This window comes from Helianthus annuus, chromosome 11 (assembly GCF_002127325.2).
Source record: "Helianthus annuus cultivar XRQ/B chromosome 11, HanXRQr2.0-SUNRISE, whole genome shotgun sequence".
Lineage (NCBI taxonomy): Eukaryota > Viridiplantae > Streptophyta > Magnoliopsida > Asterales > Asteraceae > Helianthus > Helianthus annuus.
This window is the reverse complement of record NC_035443.2, coordinates 135,514,381-135,521,266: the sequence shown is the minus strand read 5'-3', so window position 1 is coordinate 135,521,266 and position 6,886 is coordinate 135,514,381. Positions and strand designations below refer to the sequence as shown.

The window sequence follows — 6,886 nt, the reverse complement described above, 5'->3', positions numbered from 1 at the left end:
TTTTGTGGTTAAATCTGATCAAATGGACCCCACATGTGGGTATTTTGGTCATTTTACTCTCATGTGGGGTCTATTTGGTCAGATTTAACCACAAAAATTAAATGAGTTAGAGCTAAATGACATAACTTGTATGAGTTTGCAAACATCAAGTACGTTTTCTGTAATTATTGAAGACAAATAACATAGTTTGCAATAAGTAACAAATATAAAGGACGATTTTTGTAATTTACTCTTTAATTAATTTACATAAAGAACGCTTCTAGGTTATGTTAGCTTTTTCAACGTTTTAAAAGAAAACATGATATAATATTTTTTAACTAAATATAATTAGAAGTATATTATATTAGTTAAGTTTGAAAAATAAAAAAAAACAAATCATTTCCCCTTATCTAAATTTCCATTGTCTCCCAAAATTTATCTTTTCCCTCTTAATCGAAAATCTCAAACTTTGCTTTTTCTCTTTTCCCTCTTCTTGCTTTTATTCGGTTTCTCAAACTCCCGCTTCTTCCCCATCCCATTTCCTATGTCCCTGGAGGTGCCCTTCTGAAACATTTGAAACCACCATTACACACCATAATGAAGAAATGAGGTAGCGAAATATGGCAAGTGCAGGATCAACCTTAAGCTTTGGGAAGTAAAGCCCTAGATTAGGGCTCCAAATACTTTTAGATCTACTCAACGTTAGGGTTAATGCTTCAAATTTAAAATAAAATTTAAAATAGATTTGAGGTCTTGCCCAATCATTCATTAGCAGGTATGTAGAATTAAAATAGTTGTTTTTTGTTGTCACTCGCTTAGAAAAGTATTTTGATTGTTGCAGCTCCTCATTTGTGTTGTTCTTGACTGGGAATTCTTGTTATGTCCTTGAAATGCCTTTCTATTTTTCTCATTTTTTATTTGGTGCGAGAACATTCATAATGCTTAACTAATATGCATGATAGATTTTGTACACTTAATAAAGCACGCCGGGTGTTCGATGCCATGCCGAAGAGAGGCGCTTTCAATTTTACGCATGCCAACAAGATTACATGTAACGTTAAGTATACACAATTAAGGAAGTTTGCAGAAATTGATTAATTTCTCTTTTCTTACAAGTATTTTTAATCTTTTTGTTAGGACTTGGGAGTTTAGTGGAAGAGTGAAAGGTATAAAGATGGATATTGTAGACACAACAAGTGCTCAAGAATCAGGATGCTTTTCTAGCTGGAGTATCATCAAAACAGTAATGCATTAAAACAGTCTGTTCCAATCCTTAAGACGATCTATACTCAATCGTTCGTAAAAGGTTTATTTTCTTTCTAATTTGTGTTTTGACTTGAACATTTGCTTTAGGATTGAAGTTTTTTTTTTTTTTTCTGATTGATGTTAATTACATTCGCTGAATGAATTCGTCCATGAAACAAGCCTAAATCAGGTATCACAAATTTGGGCTTTGTCATACGTAGTTCTTCTAGTTATGCGAAGTAGACTTTGTTTGCTGTTAGCAAGGATTGGAACTTGATAAAATGTAGACATAGAATTGATGTCATATTATAGAACCCTGCTATTAGCCTATCACTTGATACATGTGTAGTAGCTCATGTTGTTAAATGTGTATAACTTGATCGTTGTAGTTTAAAGTCCTTAACATTATTTTTCACGCCCATTTTGCTAAACTATTTTGGTTTTTATTTATTTTTAATTTACATCACACAGTTCTATTACACAATAGTCTCGATATTTGTGTGTTGATATGTTTTAATTTTGCCACAGTTCTTTGTAATCCTTTATTCCTTGTACATTTTGTTTTTATCATTGCTCATATTACTAATTTATTTGTACAGCTGTACTTGATGATACTATGTATTTCCACAACTTGTGAGGTTGAATTTATAAGCAGCGCTTTTTGATCTAGGAGATAGTTTAATACGTCTGCTTGGTGTTTGATGCGTTTATAATTTTATATAAATAATGTTTGCTGAGAATCATTCTTAAAAAAGGCGTGCAATGATTGACAAGTCTTTTAATTGAAGAGCTTGGATGAAAAACCGAAGAAACGAGGCATTGTAATTTAAAAAAAAAAGAATGACTTTGGAAGTAAAAGAAAAGTTACTTCAGAGGAACCTTTTATGTGTGTTGTGTCATTAGAGCATAATTTTTTTTTTTTTTTTTTTTTTGCATTTGTTGATTTGACCAAAAAAACCTTGAATGTAAAGACGCTTAGAGGTTTCTATTGATTGTACATCATTATAATATTAGCTTATTTTGCCAAGTTTGATCCCTACTGATCATTACATTCGCAATAGTTTTGGGGGCATTGTGCTAAAAATTCTGTCTGTTGTGTAGAATTTTTAGGATGATATGGTCCAAGAGTACTTGGATGCACCTTTAAGACATTCTCTAACTTGTGTGCATGTGGCATCTAAAGTCTTTTTTATGGGGTTACCATTTTGGGTTCGTTCGAAATTTAGACATCTCTTGCTTTTATCTTTCTTGACCCCTTAAAACAAATATACGAGCATGCTTCTATATTTGTTACATTTTGACTTAAGTTAATAAATTATGTGAAGTTGTAAACCATGTAATAAGACTCAAAGTTTGTTTAAACTTTGTTCCTTCACATGTAGGGTAGTGAATGAACCACTTGAAAGTATATGATATCCAATGTTCTTGGTTTAGATGGGAATAGCATGGCAAAAGGTATGTTTTTATTTATTATTATATTAAATGTCAATCTTTTTGTTATTATTTGCATTTGGGCAGTGTTTTATGAGCTTTGTGCAGTGTTTGTGTAAATGAGGGTCTGATAGTACGTGTCTTGGTGGCGCCTTTGTTCGGTCTTAGTTCAATGGTTGGATGGCTGATGAATCTAGGCGTTGTTTTGCCTATTTTCTTTAATGCTTCAAGGTATATTCATTATGAGGGTAAGTCTTTAGGACATCACAAATTTCTTACATCAGTGGTACTGTACTGCTTCAAGAAGGGTCAAACCATTTCTTGTATAAAATAATTTTATTGTTTCCAAATTATATACTTTCATAAGGTGTCATTGTTTTTATGAAGTTTTGAGTTGTTCACTATTATATTAGGGATAAAACACATTTTTGGTTTTCTATTATTTAGTAGGGATGAGCAAATGGTACGGGTACCAAACCGGGTACATTTTCGATACCGATTCGGTACCAACTTTTGACATTTTCGGTACCGGTTCGGTATTGGTATTTACCGGTTTTTACACTAAATACTGGTACCGTACGGTACCGGTACTGGACCGCATCGTATCGGGTATATTCGGTACCGGTACCCACTTTTGGGGATTTTCGCCTTTTCGGTACCGGTACTTTCGGTACCGGTTTGGTATAGAACAGATACCATGCTCATCCCTATTATTTCATGTAATTTTTATTACTTCTGACACCTATTTTTTTTGCTTGATTAGACTGCATTTAAACTTGATTTATGTTGATAATTTTTTTAGTAAGTGGTGAGTAGAATTTCCCTATTGCCCTTGACTCGCTTTATCAATGTTGTTTTGCCATTATAGGTGCTAAGGTTTAAACCAAGCGTCTGCTACGTATTGAAGAGGACCACTTAAGGAAAAAAATGAGCTAAAAGCTTTACGAAAAGATTTTGAAGGCCAGTGAGCAACTTTGAAGCTACGGTGTGAAATATTATGAAAAGGCTACACATTTAAGTATTTCGGGATTTTAGATTAGATTAATAGGATGTTTATTGTAAACTATATTTATTTATTACATTGTTATTTTGAGATTGGACACATGTAAAATTACCGTAACAATTATATATCTTATTTATGTTATTATTGTGTTAGTGTAATTGGATCTTGTTGTATATTAATAAAAAATTAAGTACATTAAACAATGATGCTATAGAGTTGCATTTGATGTTTAAAAAGGTTGCATTTTTTTGTACTAAGAATATAAAAATGGTTGCATTTGAGTGTAGCAAAGGTTGCATTTGAGGTAGTAAAGGTTGCATTTAAGTGTTCGAAAAAAGTTGCATTTAGTGTAAAAAAGTTGCATTAGTTTGTAAAAGGGGTTGCATTTTAGTAAGGTTGCATTTGAATAGTAAATGCAACATTTTCAAAAAAGGTTGCATTATCTAACAAAAAGGTTGCATTAGGTCTAATGCAGCTTTTGATAAAAGGTTGCATTAGGCCTATTGCAACCTTTTCAAGACCTAATGCAACATTTTATCGGGGTTGCATTAGCTCCATTTTCTTGTAGTGAAATAAGCAAGTGCGCAGAGGAAGATAAAATCATGTTTGCTTCCAATCTTTTTAAGAATGCAGCTCTAGAATGGTGGAACACTATCCTCCAGTCTAGAGGAAGTGACAGGACCTATAATATGGAATGGAATGAGTTTAAGAACATGGTTGAAAGGAAATTCAGTCCTCCCAATGAAAAGGAACAGATAGCTAATAAATTCTTAAATCATAGAATGACTGGAGTAGACTGTAAGGGTTACACTACTGTATTCTTTGAATATGCTAGAATAGTACCAACCCTAGCATCACCAGAACCAGTGTTAATCCCCCGTTACCTCTAGGGATTAATCAGTGAAATTAGACATGTAGTCAAGGCAGCTAGACCACAAACTATAGAAGAAGTTGTAGAACTAGCCAATGCCTTGACTGATGAACTGGTACGCACACAAGAAGAAAACCAATGGAAGAACCTAGCTCAAAGGCTTACCCAGGAATTTCGCTACGGTGATTCCAACTGTGGGAACAATATAGGTTCTACCTCTACACCTTACTATAAAGCCTGCAAGAAGAAGCATTCAGGAAGATGCTCCACCTACTTCAATTTCTGCAAGATACCAGGACACAAGGAAGAAGACTATAGGAAGAAACCCATCAATGGAGTATGCTTAAATTGTGGAGAAAAGGTACATATCAAGCCGAAGTGTCCGAAACTAGCTCCAGCCATGAACAACAAGACTACCAAAAATGCTAGAGCATTTGTTCTGACTACAGAAGAAGCCAAGATGATCCCGGACGTGATTACCGGTACGTTTTTAGTTAATGTTGTTTTTGCTAAGGTATTATTTGACTCTAGTGCGAACCAAAGTTTTATTAATACTTCATTTTGCAAACTTCTCAACCAACCATTAACTAAACTCCAACAAGAATGTCTAGTAGAGACAGCAAATGGAGAATCCATTAAAATTACTGAAATGTTGCAGGGAGCAAGAATAGAAATTTTAAAACAAAATTTTATTGCAAATATTTACCCAATGAATCTGGTAGGATTTGATATTGTATTAGGAATGGATTGGTTAGTAGCCAATAAAGCCAGTATTCTATGTGATCAGATGTCAATACACGTAAATGCACCAAAAGGTGAAAAGATCACAACTAAAGGAGATAAGCCAACTCGATCCACAAAATTCAACTCTGTGATGAAAACAACAAGTTGTGCAAGAAAAGGATCCCTAGTGTATATGATTTCTATAATCGTTAACACTAAAGGAAAGGAATTGGAAGATATTACCGTAGTATCTCAATTCCGACGTGTTTCCAGAAGAGATACCGGGACTACCGCCGGACAGGGAAGTCGAATTCAGAATTCACCTGCTACCAGAAACAGCACCAATTGCCAAGGCACATTACCGTTTGGCACCCGCAGTACTGCAAGAACTGAAGAGACAGTTAGATGAACTTTTGGAGAAAGGATTCATACAGCCTAGTTCATCACCATGGGGAGCACCATTTCTGTTTGTCAAGAAGAAGGACGGGTCAATGCGTATGTGCATTGATTACCGATAACTGAACAAGGTCACGATTAAAAATCGGTACCCATTACCGAGAATCGATGATTTGTTTGATCAATTGCAAGGAGCTCGATTCTTTTCTAAGATCGACTTACGCTCAGGATATCATCAATTGAAGGTACAGGAAGAGGACATTCCTAAGACTGCTTTTAGGACAAGGTATGGCCATTATGAATTTACCGTCATGCCATTTGGTCTAACCAATGCCCCAGCCGCATATATGGACATGATGAACAGAATATGTAAGCCATATCAGGATAAATTCATAATTGTCTTTATAGATGATATTCTCATTTACTCTAAGAGTAAAGAGAAACATGTAGCGCATGTGCATGCACTCCTAAGTTTATTGAGAAAAGAAAAGCTTTACGCTAAATTCTCAAAGTGTGAGTTTTGGTTAGAAGAAGTGCAATTCCTTGGACATTTAGTTAATCATGAAGGAATTCATGTGGATCCCACAAAGATCGAGGCGATTACTAAATGGAAAGTCCCTTTATCACCAAAGGAGGTTAGAAGTTTTCTAGGACTGGCCGGTTATTATAGACGGTTTATCCGAGATTTTTCTAGAATAGCCATTCCCTTAACTAATTTAACCTGTAAATGTGTTAAGTTTGAATGGGGGCCAAAATAGGAAGAAGCCTTTAGAATTCTTAAGAAAAGATTAACCAACGCACCCATACTAGCGTTACTAGAAGGAACTGAAGACTTTGTAGTCTACTGTGATGCGTCTAAGTTAGGTTATGGATGTGTATTGATGCAACGTCAAAAGGTTATAGCCTATGCCTTTAGATAACTTAAGAATCATGAAGAAAATTATCAGACACATGATCTAGAATTAGGAGCCATAATTTTTGCCCTTAAAATTTGGAGACATTACCTTTACAGTAGTAAGTTCACCATTTTCACCGATCATAAGAGTTTAAGATATGTTTTTGGTCAAAAGGAGTTAAATATGAGACAAAGACGCTGGATGGAAATCCTTATTGATTATCATTGTAATATCCAGTATCATGCAGGAAAAGCTAATATAGTAGCTGATGCTTTAAGTCGAAAGTATCATCAAAAGCCAAAAAGAGTACGTTCCCTTAAGTTAAACTTACAGATAGATTTA

At 34.5% G+C, this 6,886-nt stretch overlaps 1 long non-coding RNA gene across 4 annotated transcripts; it reads left to right on the top strand.

Annotated features, from left to right (window-relative positions):
* Positions 1-417: 417 nt before the first annotated feature.
* LOC110890284 lies at positions 418-3,799 on the top strand. Of its 4 annotated transcripts, none has more exons than XR_004871446.1 (6): positions 419-754; positions 942-1,035; positions 1,117-1,285; positions 2,607-2,679; positions 2,764-2,903; positions 3,524-3,799. It is a non-coding gene; the product is annotated as an uncharacterized LOC110890284 (long non-coding RNA). The 4 variants fall into 4 exon arrangements; XR_002564390.2 differs by having other exon boundaries at positions 420-754; positions 942-1,030; XR_004871445.1 differs by having other exon boundaries at positions 418-754; positions 942-1,285; positions 2,764-2,886.
* Positions 3,800-6,886: the final 3,087 nt, after the last annotated feature.